This window comes from Octodon degus, unplaced genomic scaffold (genome assembly GCF_000260255.1).
Source record: "Octodon degus isolate 3935 unplaced genomic scaffold, OctDeg1.0 scaffold00038, whole genome shotgun sequence".
Lineage (NCBI taxonomy): Eukaryota > Metazoa > Chordata > Mammalia > Rodentia > Octodontidae > Octodon > Octodon degus.
The window spans coordinates 3,538,562-3,557,647 of record NW_004524614.1 but is presented as its reverse complement, the minus strand read 5'-3'; the positions used below and the strand labels follow the sequence as shown (position 1 = coordinate 3,557,647).

Sequence of the window (19,086 nt, the reverse complement as noted above, 5' to 3'; positions counted from 1 at the left end):
TCAATTTCAGATAGCCCTCAGCAATTGATCCTTCGAATATTTCTGAGAAATACTCTCCTCCTGGGTTTCTAATTATGTATATTTTAGAATATTGACACTATTTCACTGTGCTTAACATGTTTGTCTCTGTCCTCCCTTTTTCTTATTTCCTATTTCTTTTTATATTTTGTCTTTTTTTATATCCTGTTGATTTAGCTTCAATGGTGATTTTTTTCCTCATTTATGTGTAAGTTTGAGGATAAATCCAGCTTATATTTTCATTTCCACTAGTTTACATTTAATTCTTTAAAAAGTTCTTTCCATCTCTGTTGATGTTCTTCGTAAGTCCATGGATATAGTCTTTCTCCCACTGAATCTTTTACTACTTCAATTAGAGTGATTTCAAAGTCCCTGTCTGGTAGTTCCCCAAATTAAGTCATCTCGTCATCTCTGAGTCTGTGTTCTTTCTTGGATTGTCTCATGATTTTTTTCCCCCTACTGCATATTAATTATGGAGCAGTAAACAGTACTTTTGTCCAGCAGAGTCTTGTTTCCCAACAAGCCATTAGTAAGATGAGGCAACCTATTCAGTGTTTGAGAGAGGTGTTACTGTTAATCTGTTATGTCATACTATCGGAGTGAAGGGCTGTTACCATGTGCCTACTGTCACGTTTTCTCAGCATTCCTGGCCCACCCCATATGCTGCTACGTTCTTGTCACAGAGGTGGCCCTCTGTACATTCTTGTTCTCAGAATCGACTACTGTCACTCTGTCACTAGGTGCTAGTAACTTTTGCTTCGAGACCTGATACTTACAATTTAGCACTCTATCACTGGATATATATTTCTTCCTTTAATGATTTTTATGTAAATTATTTTCTCAGGCTTTACCATCAATCAACAAGCTCTTCTTGTTTTATTACTGTAATTATAATAATTAACATTGTAACAATCAATATATACTCCAGCTAAATCTTAGAAAGGTCTGGGTACCTACACATTGAAGTACGGCCTTGGTGGTGTAGCTCTGAAGGAAGATGAGTAGGGCTTTCTCAGAATGTGTCCCTTTCTTCCTATGGCATCTAAACTCTGCCTTTTTATTTCTTCCCTGTCTTAGGCACGAGGGAGTTCCCACCTGTTGTGCAACAAACCCAAACCTTTGCTTTGTATCCATGAACAAGTACAGGAATAAGAGTTATCCTGGATTTTCCCAAACAGGAATTTACCCGCTAAAGGGAGGAGTAAAGAGGGTTTCCTAGTCCTCTATCAGACACAGATCACTGCTAGATCCTAGGGCTGCAAGTTTTGTTGCTCTCCCAGGAACTTCCATATCAAAAGAAAATGCTCTGGAAAAGCAGATTTGATAATATTTCATCTCCTTCATGCAGGGCTACACCAAGGAATCTCCATCTAGTCTCCAGACATGCTTCTATGAGCACCCAGCCCAGCAGAGACTTGAAGATAAGAACTTATAAGGCTGAATTCCCCTATTATCTGCTGTTCCTAGTTTGTCTAAATTATAATATGCATTTTATTTATTTATTTATTTATTTAATTTTTGGCGGAACCTGGGATTGAACTCAGGCCCTTGCACCTGCCTGGCTTGCGATGGTCTATTAAGCTATCTCCCCAGCCCCTAAATTATATGCATTATTATCCCACATTCCATCTTTTTTTCCCCATAATTTTATTGAGAAACAAATAGCAATGAGACAATTTCAAATCAAATTGGTAGGACAGTTTCAATAATTAACACATTGCATACATTCTTCCTAGTGGTTAATTGCTGTACAAGATGCGGACATGATATCCTATTTACAACCATTATTAGAACAAATCCCTCTATTCATTAAGAGAATGTAACTATATATCTATCCTAACCATTTTGAATACACAGATACAAAATGGACATTCATCTGTATCCCCTTTTGTTTAGTTCCGTTATTTGAATATTACAGGTGTGTGAACTCGGCAAAATATTCTAAAAGAGTCCAGTAGCCCATAATAGTATTGGGTCTTCCACTTCACTGGCAATGTCAGAAATTGCTGACCTGAGTCCCCTACAGCTCACCATAACAGCATGGCTTTACTTATGTTTCATTTTTATACTTTTCTGCTGGATGGTTAAGACCTAAAGCAAGACCTATGCAACTAGAGTTGTAGCTTTTGGGTCTGATAAGGTCAATGAAATCCCCTCAGGATCCTGTACCTCAGATTGTAGAACCTTTGTCAGTGTCAGCCATGTAGATGAGTCACGGCCATTGCTTGGCCAATGTGCTCTCTGTGAAAGCCTGAGAGAATGTTTTCTCTCCATGTGACTCTCCTTAAGCACACTCTATATCGTCGATCACTTTCCTCTTTGGCCCCATAATATCTTTGATTAGAAAATTTGGGACACTACTGAGTTACATGATGTTACAGTACAGGTTCTCGTATGTCCTGAGTCTTAATTGACCTTGGAGGGCTAGGGCCAAAATGTTGGTTTTCCTTGCAGCCCTTTTTCTCCAATTTTGTTCTGCAAACTTAGGTTGTTAACCCTCTAGAAGAGAAGTTTATTGTTATTACCATAAAAATATGGAATGCTTCACGAATTTGCATGTCATCCTTGCGCAGGGGCCATGCTAATCTCTGTATCGTTCCAATTTTAGTGTATGTGCTAAAGTGAAGTGAGCACCCCACATTCCATCTTTAAGGATTCATTAGTACTAAGCCAGGTGTGGTTATACATGTCAGCACTCTGGGAAGCTGAGGAAGGAAGATCTAAGTTCAAGCCCAACTTGGATAACTTAGCAAGATCCTTTCTAAAAAAAAAAAAAAAACAAAAAAACAAAAAAACAGCCAGTTCAGTGGTGCTTGCCTATAATCCCTGCCCTGGAAAGGCTAAGGCAGGAGGACTGCTATGAGTTCAAGGCCAGCCTGGGCTACACAGTAAGTTGAAGGTGAGCCTGTAGTACATAGCAAGTCCTGTGCGGCTCAATTTGGACATGGCTCTTCTAATACCCAACCTGCCTGCAAGAAATGCATTGTTCTCAGCTGACCACAACACCTGTACCCTCAGAAAATGCAAGATGTACCATAAGAATATAAGATAGATGGAGCAGGGAATTTTCCAAACACCAGGTGTGTCAGTTACTCTTCTCTCATTGCTGGGACAAATACCCAGCACCCAAAATGAAGGAGGGAAAGGTTTATTGAGCTCACAGTTACTGGAGGCTTCAGTCCGTACTCAGCTGGCTCCAAGGCAGAGCAGCACATGGCAGAGGGCAACCTTCCATGATGGCCACAAAAAAAGAAAGCAAGGGAGGAGTAGCAGCAATAATAGCAACAGAGAGCAAGTCTTTCTCCCTTAGGTTGCATTCAGGCCATCCGGCCCAGGCTCGTGCAGTACTCATACTCATAATCCCAGCAGAATTTACACCCATAATCCCAAAGAATCATGAGCTAATCACAAACTCTAGAAGTCCACCCCATGACTGCATGAGGCTTTAGGGGACAACTAAACACAAACCATAACACTGGGACATCTGAAGACACCCAAACATTTACACTGGAGGCCCCAAAAACTTTGCCCACTGAGGCTAGAGATATCCAGATAACTATGACCACTGAGATTTACTAAGATCTTCCTGCCTAACATCCCTTGCCTTCTTTCAAGTTCTATAACAAAAACCCACATTTCTTTGCTCCAGATTGACAGCCTTTTCACCTTCTTCCTGCACTCAAGCACAATAAATACTATGCCATGTTGCTTTTTTTAAAAATTATTTTATTGAGAAACAAATAGCAATGAGACAGTTTCAAAACTGATTAGTAGGACAGTTTCAATAATTAATATATTGTATATTGTTGTCTTAGTGGTTATTCACTGTACAAGATGCAGACATGATATCCTGTCCACAAACACTATTAAAACAAATCTTTCTATTCACTGAATTAAGAGAAAGTAGCTGTGTATCTATCCTATTTTGAATATACAGATACAAAATGGTTGCTCATTTGTATCCCGTTTTTGTTTAGTTTTGTCAGAGAAGGGTATCACATTGTCATTTAAATATTGTAGGTGAATGAGTTCAGCAAAATATTCCAATACAGTCCAGTAGTCCATAATAGTAGTGCTTTTACATAAGCCTGGTTGATTTGGGCTGGTCTCTGCTTCACAAGGTTCATTACAGGTCTCTGGCTCAAAAACACACACTAAATGTATGTATGTATGTATGCTTATTTGCCTCAGTGTAAAGCCCCTGGGTTCAATTTTCAGATCTGAAAAAATTTCAGCTCATCTTTTCTTTTGTGGTGGTGATCTGTCCCTCCTATGCTCTGCTATGAGTAAAGCAGCCCAAACGTCTGTCTCCCCTCAGGAGGGCTTCTCCCTTGGGGAATTTAAAAAGTTATTACTTTGTAGGTCATCTGTTTTATTTTTTTCTTTCTTTCACTGAAGCTTAACATTCTCTCACAAATTTTAATATCCTAATTGGAAGACAATCGCTGTCATTGCTCTCAGAACAAAGTTAGCATATGAAATAGTTGTTTTAAAACTTGAAATTACTAACTATATTCATAAAGGAGGACCCAAGAAAAGCAAAGTGACACTCCTGATGGGTAAACATTGAGTATACTTTCAATATTCATCTACGCAAACTCCGAAGTGAGCAAGCTGGAAAGAAAAGAACACCCCTCCGAGATTAGCATAGATACAGCTTTCGTATGTAGAACAAGCTGCAATGGGCCATATAAATTAAACTGAAACCTACCACTGTGATCTTTCCCCAGTGTATACTGCCCGCAGAGAGGGCTGATGGGGTCTCAGTAAGTTAACTTCATTAAGTCCTTATTACATATTTTAAACCCCTATTTCTAATAGGGCTGGATAAGTGTACACGACTGACTGAAAGATTTTATAGTAGGCTTTTTTCTCCACTATGCATCCATAAAACCTACCCTGTAAGTTCTGAGTGTCTAGTTTCCAGAACCTGGCAGTATTAAATGATTTTGTCTTTTCTCTTCCTGATACGCCAGTAACCTTTGTCTGATTGGTGTATGCCAGGAAATTCGATGTACTGCATGGCGAAACTAAAGCAAGCAGTACAGACTATATCACACTCAAGAGAACTAAGTATGTACATTCTGCAGATGTTTGGTTTTTTCAACACATGTACTTCTGTGAATCTCAGAATCAAAGGGATATATACAGAAGTGGGGCTGTGACAACGGCCATATAGAATACAGTGACACAAAGCTAGCCCAAATGCCCTGTTGTTCACCTCAGAGTGCCTTTTGTATCTCAGAGATCAAGGTCTATGCCTCCTACTCCAGTTTCATGCCCCATTGCATGGAGTCAAGTCCCAAATGACATTTCTCAGAAAACAGTTACTAATCATACTGGATTCCCATAGGGGGTTAAAAAGAAAAGGTTGTGCTCCTGATCCCCTAACCTGTTAAATATAGTCACACACTTTACCTCTTTAATTTACACTTTAGAGAAAAGCTGTGATTTGGGAGAAAAGGGGAAAAGAAAGACCACATGAAATTTAATCAGAGCACCTCACTGGGATAAACACTTACCTTTGCTATTTGAAAGGAGGCATGTTTCTGTAGGATAAGAAAAACAAAGGTCCCATGAAATGATGTTTGATTAGGAACTTGGGGACCTGGGTTCTAATCCCAGTCTTGCCACTAACACTGTATGATCCAGATCAAGTCTCTTAATCCGAGTGGGTCTATTTCCCTTTCTGGATCCCCTCAGCGCTGGTGTGCTTTGTTTCCTCTCAGTCAGATATTCAGCTGGCTTTCAAAAACTATCATACTGGTTACAACTACTGTCTCAAACAATTAGTGTACTTTCACTGCACTCTACATGACAAAAATAGAAGAATCAACAGACAAAAACAGTATGACAAAATCCTTTTCCTTAGGGAGTTACTGGTTTAGTGAGAGAGTTTCATAAGAAAGGTTAGAATGGAGTATGACAAGCACTGCATCTGAAGGTAGTCCTCATATCCAGAAATTAACACAAAATTAAAGAGACTAATCTCAGCTGTGGGGGAAGGGCTGGGGGTCTGGGATAAACTGCATTGCTCACCAACCCTGTAGCACCACACTGGCACAGGAAAGCTGTTCCGCCCACGCTGGCAGCAGTGGCAAACCTTTTAGAGCTTTCAATGAGAGCAAACAGCCCATAGTGGTGGGAATGTCATAGGTTCAGTACTGCACTAGAGGGTAGGACAGAGTTTCTATTCAAATTCTAGAAGTAGTATTCCACTTTTTCTTTTTAAATCCCTGGGGTTTGCTACACAATTGAGCCTCAACAACTACATAAGTATATGGGGTCGGGGTGGGGATTTGTGTCTAAGCAAAAGTGTATTGAAAAACCTTATTGCAGCAAACAAAGAACTGGACATAGCACACAATGGTAAGGAAAAAGCAGCAAAATGTAGCAAGTTAATAGTACGATCAGAGCAGGTGGGCTTGGGCCTGGACGCTGAGAGAATAAGATATAGGGGGTTAAACGCTATGCTGGTTTTGGGGGCATCTCCCACTGGGGTCTCCCAGAGCATGACTGACATGATAACAGGGTGCTGAGTCGTGTCAGCTACACCTAATGAGCATGTTCTTTCCCATAATTCAAATTTGGCCTTATGAGATGCAGTTCACATCCAAGATCTTCAATGATTTCCAAGTAAAGGAAGGTTACTGTAGGCCTGGTGGCGAACCTATGGCACAGTGGACACGCAGAGCCTTCTCTGTCAGCATGCAAGCCAAGTACCACAGCCAAGGTTCGGCGAATTACCAGCATGCATGCAACAGCAAAGACCACATCATGCAAAAGAATGCCAAACGCAAACCTTTATCTTTCAATAAAAAGCTGTTTGTATCACTGAAAGTTCTGTTATTATGTTTTTCTTTTAAGACAAAAGACACCAATGTAGAGTTACTTTTCTACATAAAAAATCTCAGTATTCAGGTTTAACTGAAGTGTTGGCACTCTATGATAAATAAGTGGCCATCACTGCTACATGTCACCAGTACACATGTATCCTAGTATGAAAATTTCCAAGACAGGCTCAGTACCTTCTGCTTTTCTTATCTCTGCCTCCAGGTAGAAAGCCTGGTGAGAGGGGATGACACATGCCTCAGGTTCAGGTGAGAAGAGGGGTGTGGTGTTATAGCCCCAACTGTACTGTTTACATTATATAGCTCAGACCTTAAATATATTATTTCATTCAGACCTTAATATTTTTGAATCACTAAGTTTCTATCAGATGTAAAATATTTAAAATATATTTAGATTTTATTTCTAAGTCCTTTTTATTTATTTGTGTGTGTGTGTGTGTGTGTGTGTGTGTGTGGCCAACTCAGCCCACCAGGGGGCGGGGCTGGCTGGCATGTGGTGCTGGGGGATTGAACCACGGTCCCTGTGCTTTGCTAAGCTTGTTCTAAATAGGTGCTTTAGACCACTGAGCCATCTCACCAGCCCTCTAAGTCCTTTTAATGGCCCTGGTGTCCATATAACCAAATAGTACTCTGGGCTATGGAACATATTTGCATCTTCCAACCACTTTCTCCCTCCTAACAGCAAGTCAGCCCTAACACACTCATAATCCAATTACTCTCCAAACCCTGCATATGAGCACATGTTGCTCTTTGAGGTTATCCAGCAATGAACCACAACTGTCAAGCAATTATAGACAGACAGACAGACAGATATTCACTTGATTCTTAAAAGATGAGATAAATCACCAATATTTCCATTTTATAGGAAAAAAATCTGAAATAACAATAATTAAAAAAATCTTGGCCAACTCTACATAGTCAAAACCAAGCAGACTGGAGTCAGAGTCCATGGTGCTACCCACTATATACATGGATTCTGTTTAAAAAAATAAAAAAGCAACACACAGAGTTAGACTAAACTAAATGTACATATTCAAAAGCATATCTGAAATGAAACAACTGGGAAGGGATAAAATAAGCTATTACAAAGATACACCAGGCAAACGCTGAGTACTGAAGGGGAAAGTTAAACAATTAATGTAAGTCACAGTTGAAACTCAAGGTAAGAAGCAATAAAATAGATGAAAGACTCATTTCACATCTCAAGGGGGAAAATTCATTTTAAAATGACAACTATAAATCTCATATTCTCTTTGTAGAAGACAAACATACTTTTCTCACAAATCAATACACAGAAAATAAGATTTGAATAATACCATTATAAATTTTAATTTATAGCTATTTTTAAATGTTGTGCATAAATATGACAATGCATAGTCTTTTAAAAATGCAGAGGAAGGGCTGGCCAGATAGCTCAGCAGATTAAAGCACCTGCTTAGGCAGACACAGGGACCAGGGTTCAATCCCCAGCATGCCATGCTAGCCTCACCCCACTGACTGAGACTGGGCGTGGTGGCACGTGCCTGTAATCCCAGCACTTGGGAAGCTGAAAACAGGAGAATCACTGAGTCCGATTTGCATAGTGAGACCCTGTAAACCCCTACTAAATACATTTTTTTAAAAATGCAGAGGAAAGTTGTAAAAACAAGTCCACAAATTAGGTTACATAAAAGTCAACAAGTTGCAAATTACAAATAAGTATAATGTAATTAAATGAGAACTAAAGAACATTTAATAAACCATGGGATGCTGGCAAGTTGTCCAACTGCACTGTCCTTGTTGAATGAGAAATCCTGTCTTGCTATGTCAGGCACCTTTGTGAGGTGTTCCAGGTCAGACCTGAACTGCTTGACCGTGCCCCAGGAAAGCCAAATCAGTTCCAAATGGAACTGAAACAGCAAATCCCAGAAAAGTAGAGGAAGAAGAGGCTGATCATTATAGAGCCAAACCAAGATATTCACTAAGGAGGTGTCACTTGTGCCATACTAAAGAGGCTAAGTCAGGGGTGGGGGGTGGGGACCTGTGGTGGATAACTGATTATCCCAGGGTGGGAACTTTCAGCTTGTTGATTCAACATGGTGCTGGGCATAGAAGACCCACTTTCGAGAGGATTGTTATCAGAATGGTATAAAAAAGAGAACAGGAGGGAAGGATTTCAGCTGATTTTCTTTGGAAAGCTCTATTTCAGCTCATTTTCCTCAGAGGAGCTTCACCTTTTTCTCTTCAGAGGAGCTCTGATCTCTGCCTTCACTGTGGGCCTTGTCCCCTGGCTTTTGGTGCAGATTCTTCAGCTCCCAGCACTGACCTCTTGGCCTGCCAACACACTCTTTAGCTTCTAGAGCTGACTCCTTGGTTTTCCCGCGCATATCCTTTGGCCTCCTGATGCAGGCTTGTATGTATAGAAGATAGACATGGGTGCTAGGCCTTTGGCTGGATCCTTTAGTTCTCTAGCACATGAACAGATCTTTTGCACTCTTCTTTATCTGACTCTGTGGGCAGCTGATGGAGACCACTACCAAGTGGCTCTGAGCAGAATTTATATTAACCAATTGGCTTTTCATGTTCACTTATAAGTTTGCCAAGCCATAGGCCCCTTATCTGGAGATGGCATCCTGTAATGGAGGGTGAAGCTTTGGTACCTCAAAGTACAAGACAAGGTGATGGCTAAGGGCACCTGGCTCCAACCCCAATTAAGTAGATAAAGACTATAACTGCAGGCATCTCACTCCTGAGGTGAAAGCCTTCCTAAAGATAACATACTTCTCCTAAATTAACATAATGTGTCACCTGGAGAATTCCTCAAAGGGATTCCCAAGTCTTATCTGGTTTCTTGCATTTTCTTCAGTATTCCTCTCCTTTGTTTGATAAAATAATAAATACAGGCTGCCTAGAGAAGTTCTTGGTCTTAAACACCAGAATAACTCTGAGAGAGTTTTTGATCCTCCTAGAACAGAGCCCTGAAATCATTTCATTCATCTTATTTACTCAAGCCTTTGCCATTCACTCTTTTGGGAGATTATAGGCCAGATCAGTCTACAATAACTAGGAGACAATATTAACATGATAGGCAGCCACTATAGGCCAGTCTTGTAAATTTGTGTCCTGCACTAAATCTGACTCAGAGAATGTACAACCTTTTGACGAACCTTGCCCTAGCCCCACAAGCTATTGTAAGCACTAATACAACCCCTTATGGGATTTATTCTTGTACAGCTAGCCAAGAAGTTGGCACTAACAAAAGAGAATTCGAATCAAATACCCTGACAAGAAGAAAGAAAATGGCAAGGGGCAATTTCTGTTTTTTGAAGTGGGAAAGGGATTATAGAAAAAGACAAAAATCAAGAAGAAAAATAGTACCGTATCACACCCAAGAATTTCATTTGCAGCAGAAATAATGGAAAATGCAAATCAGGTACCTGATAAAGGCCTTATCTATATAAGAACTGTTAAAAAAGCAGTAATAAAACTGCAACATTTTTAGTAAGATTTGAATATTTGCCAAAGAAGTTACACAGACAGCAAATAAGCACATGAAAGATGTTCAACTCCCTTAGTCATTAATGAGATGTAAATCAAAGATATACTGCATATCTGTTAGAATCGCTAAATATAAACAGATTGATATATCAAGTATTGGTGAGGATATGGAAAAACTGAAACTCTTACATGCCACTCAAGAGAATGTAAAACAATTTAGCCACTTTGAAAGAGATTGGCAGTTTCTTGAAATGACAAACAAACATTTACCAAATGATTCAGTCATTCTATTCCTAGGTATCTACCCAAAAGAAATAAAAGTACATACCCACATGAGGATTTGCCCTTGAACATTCGCACATCTATAGATAAAAGGTAGAAACACTTCAAATATTCATCAACAGGTGAGATAATAAGCTACAGTATTGACACAGGGAATAAACGATTGACACACCCAACAACAGTGATGAAACTCAAAATAATTACAGTGAATGAAAGCCAGGCAAATAAAGGGTACTTACTGTATGATCCCATTTATATGACATTGGATAGAATGTAAACTAATCTATAGTGAAAACAGATGAGTAGCATGAGGGCAAGAAAGGAAGAAGGAATTACTAAAGGGCACTGAGGAAACTTTGTTGCTAACGGTACACTGATGATCTCCAATGCAGTGATGGTTTCAAGGGTGTATACACATTCCCAAACTTTACAAATGCTACATTTTAAGTAAGCAGAGTGGACTGTAAGTGAGCTAGGGCTTTGTAAAACAGTTTTACAAAAACAGAACAGTAGAGTATAGAAGAGAGTAAGACAAACTAGGAGATCACTAAGTATCTACTTAATATTTACATTTCTATGCTAACACGAGAGTCAAGTAACACTGAGCCCACCCTTAAAAACATAAGCTATAAACATTTTATAAAGACAACTTAAAATTTAGCTAAGACTACATTATTTTTATACTGTAAAAAAAATCAATAAATATTATGAAGCTAACCCTACCAAGAGTAGTTTAACACTTGCTAAGAAATGACTTTTCGGAAAAATAGTGATCTTTAAAAAAATCTGAGAATTTGTATGAGATATGATCAAATTCTATAGTCAATATTTAAAATTAAAAATTTATCAAACTAAGGACACATTGTCTTCAATCCCCTCAAACTATTTCCCACTCTCCTTCACTTTGAATATGTCTATCCCATCATTCTTGTTACTTTCTAGAGCACTTATGAAGTCCTCTTCCTTGTGTGTCTTTATGTAAGATGATAAAAAAAAAAAAAATACAGCACATGCTGTTGCCAGGGAAATCCAATCAAATAGCAGACTAGGAAAAACACTATGGTAGTCTTTATTCATCTCAGTCATTGAATATTGGACCATGCAACTTGTAGCTCTTCCCAAAGTCAAAATTGACCAGGAAAGATAAGCAATTTAAATCACTTCAGTACATTAAGGCAGCCATAGCAATGCAACAAAGACATTCATGAAAAAAGACTTCCAGAACTGTTTCAGAAAGTGGCAAGTGTATAACATTGTAAGTTATACATTATACTTTTGATTTCTGTTCAATTATTTCCAAATATTTACTTATTTTTTATTACAAATAATAGTACACAGTTGAGAAACTCAGAGTCCTGGTTTCAGCTGCCTGGGATAGTCGTGATAGCACATCCACTGTCCCTGGCTGGCTTGAAGCAAAGCGTAATGCAATGTGTCTTTGTAATAAGAACTTAGGTATTCGCCATATTTTTTAATCATACCCCATAAAGTCAGAATCCCTCTATTATGACCTATAACTTTTTCTTATCCAATTCTCAAAACATTCTAGTTTTTGTTTCAAATCATCTAGTTAACAATAAGTTACAAATCTTAAAATTAGCAACACTTTGGTTAAGAAAGATATTTCATAAATCAAACCCACATGTGCAAACATTGTACTGTCTCCTTACAGTGAGAATCTGAAAGAGAAAATATAATCTGAAGGGTAGAGTAGACACTGGGAAAGGGAATGAACCTGTTCAAAGGGAAGGAATTACTGAGTTGAGGAGGACAGTAGGGGGAGTGGGAGAAAGAGCTATACCTGTGTATGTAAGCAGGATGGTTTGGACAACTGTACTGGGGATTTCTGCTGGGTCTGTGGAAAGGAACAGTTAATGCTTAATTTGTTTTGTCCTCTTTTTTCAAGTTTTTTCCTTTTTCTCTCTTCTTATTTTCTTACATATATTTTCCTCCAAATTTGCATGCATATATCTGATAATATGAACAACTAATTTGAAGACAAAACTATGAAACACAAAAAATACTGTGAAATTCATACTATTTTGTTTAGTGAAATTCTGTGTCATTTGTAATTTTTCTGTTTTAACACTATTTTTATTTAAAAAATAAAAAATAAATATATTTAACATATTGTTTCTCAACTAACTTACCTCAATTTATGTAACAATGACACTGATCATATAAATCACTATAGAAATATAGATTTGAGACAAAACTAATGTCCCAAGACAGCAGGGAACAATAGAAAGAGCCCTGTCACCTATAAATGCCTGGCAAGCTGAGATTCAAGGATGCAGACAGCAGCCCCTCCTACAGGTACCCTGCTCGTTGATCCCTTGCTTGGGATGTTATGGGCTAGCATTTGTGTAGACCTGGTGTTAGGCAAATGGTAGAAGTCAATAGAGATAGTAGTTTATATTCACTTAGGTAATTATGCACATTCCTTAGCCTGTCTTTAGCCCTCAATAAATGTGAGATGCTTCTGAGGCTCTGGGCTCCCTTAGAGAGAGACTAATCTCAGTGAGACCTCTGAAGCTACATTCATCAGGTCTTCTTGTTTCTTTTGGCACAGACCCATAATATACAACAGTAAATCACAAAAAGACAACTGAAAATGCATTAAAAATAAAATTAAGTTCTAAGGGAAAACAAATTACAAAAATTGAATACCTTGCCAACTGTGGAAAAAGAAACACTGTCACCATGTCCCAAAACATGTAACTGCATCATATGAAATAACTCCTTTGAGGAGGAGGGGTGAACTCAGGGCGCCCTGCAAGCTATGTACACACTTGACCACGGAACTACACTGCAGCCTCTAAATCACTGCTTTTGTTTACTAATATTGGTCAAATGTTAGCAATTTCATACAAACAGATACATTAAAACAGGGTAAGGTCAAAACTTCAGTAAAGCCGTATAATCCCGCTGGTAAGATTTTTGTAAGGATGCTACCAATTTTGTTTTGTGTGTTTTAGAAACAAGAAACATCTTGATGGCATTACTGTTAGAACTACAAATTTCATTTGAGAAATAAAAATAAATTAAATGGCTATTTTAATTATTCTTAATTCCTTGGGTCCTGAAAGCAGGAAAATAAAAACTAGATAACTATATAGCAAAGTATCTAAATATGCAATCTATACAACTTGTTCTTAAACATCCAGCTCTGGTCTTACCTCAACTCTGCTCTTGTGAATGTATCCCAGCACATACATAATGATCATCACAATGGCAAAGTCAGAGTTTTAGACTAACTTTATAGAAAAGTCCATCAAAAACTCAAAATCATAAATCTATTGGTATGGCAAGCACGGTTGAATACTTTCATCTTGTTCTTTCAAATATGTAACATCTCTAATGTCTCATCTATTATTTTACACTCTTTAAAATAAAAAACATAAAAAGGAAAAAATATTAGGTTTAGTGAGAGAAAGACTTACTGTTTAATGACTGGATCAATCTGGCATATCTATATCTGATAATCTGAGCAACAAATCTGATAATAATAGGTAATACAACAACCATTGTTAACTGTCTGTTCCTGCTTTGAAATTCTGTACCATTTTTATTGTTCTGTGTTGCTTTGTTCTTGTCTTTGTTCCTGTTGTTTTTGTTTTTTCTTCTTTAAAATAAAAATAAAAATAAGTAAATCTATTGGTAGTGAAACAATTAAATGAGGAAATATGAAAATATTTTACATAAGCATTTTATATACATTGAGTCATTTACATTTGACTACAACTTTGGAGTTTGCTATTGCCCAATTAACAAATAAACTAGAGCTTAAATTATGTAATTTACCCAAATCACTGAGCATAAGAGCTTCACTGGAAGCCAGTCCTAGCAGACGCCAAAGCTGCATAGGGACTTTTTCTGCAGCAAAGCTTCCCACGCTAACAGGTTGCCAGCCTACTGTCTGCTGTGTGCTGGGATTATTTCTAATGCACAAAGGCTTAAGCTTGTATGTTTTCTCATTTGAACTCAAGACTATCTATTACCTCCTAAATTTCCACTCCCTTTACCACTCTGCCACAATATGCCACCATACCAAGCATTCAGCACATCTGATACACTCGGTAACGTTCCTTATAGAAAGACACTCTTATTAAGTCAGGTATTTATTTAAATTTCTGAGCACCCTACTCAGACTGTAAATCAGTTTCATTCAAATAACTTAGAAAAAATTTCAGGAATAATTTTCAGGAAAAATTTCAGTACTAAAAATTTTTTTATTACTGTGTAAAAAAAATAAGTAAATATTTGGAAATAATTGAACAGAAATCAAAAGTATGTTATATAAAACATGCCAATTTATACTAAGTATATAGAATAATTTTAAATCACCCAAGGCTAAATGATACTTACAATACATCTAACAAATGTGATCTCAGAACTTAAAAGAGTATCTTAATGTGTCAAATACCTTTTTAAAATTACAATCAAAAGCTACTTAATAAGATATTAATGCATACCTTTCAAGCGCCATACAAAGTTGTCCCACTTGTATTAGCAGAAAGAAAAATATTGCATTGCTTTTAAGACTTTCAGATTCCAATCACACACACACACACACACACACACACACACACTCACTCCCCATACAGCAGACAACGTGGACTGGCTTACAGCATCCATTCCTATCTCCTGTTCTTCTCCCTTATATCAGAGGCTGGAAAATAGTATTTACTTCTCTGAGGATCTCTTGTTGAAGGAATCAAGAACTTGATTTACTTCTTCCTTCTTTATTTGTATGTCTTTCACTTCTTTTTTTTTTTTTTTTTTTTGCTGTATTGTAATAACAACAATCCAGAATGTTGAATAAGAAAGATAAAGATCATGCCGCCCTTGATCTTAGTGTGAGGTGAAAGCATTTATTTATTTATTTGTTTGTTTTCTGAGGGTTTGAGACAGGGTCTCACTTTGTAATCCAGGCTGGCTTTGAACTCACTATGTAGTACAGGCTGGCTTTGAACTCATGGAAATCATCTTGTACCAGACTCCCCAGTGCTGGAATTAAAACAGCATTTAGTCTTTTAGTAATAATTATATTAACAGTAGGCTTTCCATAGATACCTATCAAGTTGAGGAAGTTCCTGTCTAGTTAGTTCTTCTCTTATGACAGTTTTCCTTAGTTTCCTGAGTTTTTATCATGAATGGAAAATGAGTACTACAAAATACTTTTGCTACATCTATTGAAATCACATGGATTTAAAAAATTCTTTTTCAGAGATCATCACAGACAATGGGCAAGTAGGACTAGTGACAGGGAAAAGTCTGAAGCAGCAGTAACAATACAAGCCAACAGTTGATAAATTAGATAAATGATTGTACTGTTAGGGTACAAAGACACACAGAACAGAAGCAGGACAGTAGGGCCACCCATTTTTGTTTTTTCCTAAAGGGATGGGGAGGACACCAGTCACAGAAGACTCAGTCCATCCCTCAAATCCAGAGGTCAAGATCAGACTTAAACCTAGCACAAAGCCACCTGCACACTTGGCTAGAGCCCACATTTCTGGTATCCAACTTGGACATACCACTGAATTGTAGACACTATAATTTTAATACTTTTATCTTTACTGTCTGATTGGCTTTCTTCTTCGTATCCCGCTGGATTGGTTTTTGGAGAGGGGGGCTTTTTTGTTTATTTTTCTATTCTATTTTGCCCTGTTTTATTTTTCTTTTTGTACCTTTGTTCATTTTTTCTGTGTGTAGGTGTTTCAGTTTGCGTTTTATTGTCCTCCCAAAGTCTCATACAGTCATGGGGCAGCTTCTAGAGTTTGTGATTCATTCATGACCCAGTGCTGGGATTATGGGTGTGAGTGCTACACCTGCCCTGGGGCAGACAGCCTGAATACAATACAAGGGGGTGACAGGCTTGGCCGCTGCTGCTGCTCCTCTTTACCCTTCACTGTCTTTGCTGTCATACATGGCCGCCCTCTGCCATGAGCCACTCTAACCTTGAGGCCAGCTGAGTATGGACTGAAACCTGCAGTAACTCTAAACTAAATAAAACCTTTCCTTCCTTCATTTCGGGGATCGGGTATTTTGTCCCAGCAAAGAGAGAAAACTAACCAAGACAGTAGGAATATTTTTTTCGGCATTCTGTCTCTGTCTCTGTCTCTGTCTCTGTCTCTGTCTCTCTCTCTCTGTCTCTCTCTCTCTCTCTGTCTGTCTGTTGGTCTGTCTCCCCCCACCCCCCGCTTCTTCCATGACTTAGATTTCTAACTTTTCTCTTGGCTTACTTCTACTCATTCTCTCTCATGTCAGCTACCCCACTTGACGTTAGGATACTTTCATGCAAGTAAACACTGTCTCTTCTCTTTATGGTTCACTTTAATACTCTAGGCTTTCCTCCCAATCATTCCCTCCTGTGTCCTACAATTTTCCAATACATGGATGATCATCTTTTTCCCTCCAGCTTTGCTCCTACTGTATTTAACTTATCTCTCCATCCTGCTCCCTGTCCCTTCTAAGCCCCTCTCCAACAAGGTAAAATCACTCTACTTAGTGGAAAATCACTGCATACAAGGTCCTGCTACAAGCTTCATTATATTGCATAATAGTAGAAGCTGCTCCTTGTAAAGGTATCAGACTAACAGTTACCACAGTTTTTCAGTAGCTGGAATGTGTTTGAGTCAACTGTTAATGCTAACTCTACTACTTTAAACTCTAGTACTCTACTCCTATTATAACCAGTTTTTCTCCCCTATATGACAACACTGCCATTGTAAGGGCTCATAATCATCACCATAGTCCAGTACGAAAAGAATGGGCCCAGAGTCAAAGCAACTTCACATTCTTGATACATTGGAAGATGGGTTCTTGGGATAGAAATAAAGGCCAAGAACCACCCACATCTAGAACACATCCTGAGGAACAGACATTTCTTAGGGAAGCCTCGATACCAGGGATAAAGCTATCTAATGTAAGAAATTTATAAGGATCAAAATAAAATTAAAAAATAGAAAATGGAAAATGGTAAGATAAAAAAGGAAAATGCAACCTCAAATGCTCAGCCTGCACAGGTTAACTCCAGAGCACAAATAGAGGAAATCTGAAGCCAACCACAGCAAAAGTGAAAAAGCAAGTGGAAGGGGCTATAGAAAAGTAATCTCTAACGTGCAAAATAAAATGATCACACGGAAAGCAGAGACGGAGAGAGGGACAGAGAGAGAGAGAGAGAGAGAGAGAGAGAGAGAGAGAGAGAGAGAGAGGCACAGGAAAAAAGATAGAAACCATGAATGCTCAACACAGGAAAGAAACAGAATCCATGAAACACATATAAACAGAAATCCAGAGACTGACTGGCTGGGGAAACAGCTCAGCAGTGCCTGCCTGGCAAGCACAAGGTCCTGAGTTCACTCCCCAGTACTACATACCATGCCAGCCTCAGAACACCAGGCACATGGTACTGGCCCCAAAACTGGGTGTGGTGTCATACACCTATAATCCCAGCACTGAGGAGGCTGAGATAGGAGGATCACTACTGAGTCCAAGCTGTGCAGTGAGACCCTGTACCAAATAAATAAATAATTAAAAAAAGAAATCCAGGAGATCAAATACCCCATTGAAAGTATATATGCCATAGCCTGAACTAAGACAAGGAGAGAATACCAGGTCTAGAATACAGAATTGTGACTGGTGCTCAGAAAATAAAGCTATCTTAAAAATAACAAGAGACCACGAAAAATCAATCCAACGGCTATATGATGAAGCAATGAAGAACAATGTAAGATTGACTGGAGTCAGTGAGAAAGCTGGATTAAAAACTTCTTGACAAATAATAGCAGAAAATTTCCAAAACATGGATAAAGAATTTGACATACAAATTAATGAAGTATATAGAACCCAAATAGCCATGACCAAAATAATTCTACACCATGGCATATGATTCCAGAAATTCAGCACAAGAACAAAATATTAAAAGCAGCTAAAGAAAAAAATCACCTATATAAGAAAGCCCATCAAAATCACAGTAGACTTTTCAACACAAACCCTCAAATCAAAGACAGCTTGGAGTGAGGTATTTCAAGTCCTAAAAGAAAATAATCTTCAACCCAGACTATGTACCCACAAAACTATCCCTCAAAAACAATGGCAAGGGGCTGGTGAGATGGCTCAGTGGTCTAAAGCACCTACTTAGAACAAGCTTAGCAAAGCACTGGGACCGCAGTTCAATTCCCCAGCACCACATGCCAGCCAGCCCCGCCCCCTGGTGGGCTGAGCTGGCCACACACACATGCGCGCGCGCGCACGCGCACACACACACACACACACATAAATAAATTAATTAATTAAAAAAAAAAAACAATGGCAAGCTCCAGCCCCTCCCTCAGGGTGGAGTGAGCCAGCCCCCCCTGATACTGGGCCTGCAGTGCTAGTCCCACCCCTGGGGTGTGCTTAGATGGTGACTGAGACTGGGTATGGTGGCATGCATGCATACCTGTAATCC

At 38.6% G+C, this 19,086-nt stretch overlaps 1 protein-coding gene and 1 non-coding gene across 4 annotated transcripts in view; both read right to left on the bottom strand.

Moving 5' to 3' along the window:
• Wasf3 (WAS protein family member 3) overlaps positions 1–19,086 on the bottom strand; it is a 140,930-nt gene that overhangs the window by 52,213 nt on the left and 69,631 nt on the right. The gene's annotated exons all lie outside the window — the stretch shown is intronic.
• LOC111816733 lies at positions 2,547–2,652 on the bottom strand. Its single transcript, XR_002821071.1, has one exon. It is a non-coding gene; the product is annotated as a U6 spliceosomal RNA (small nuclear RNA).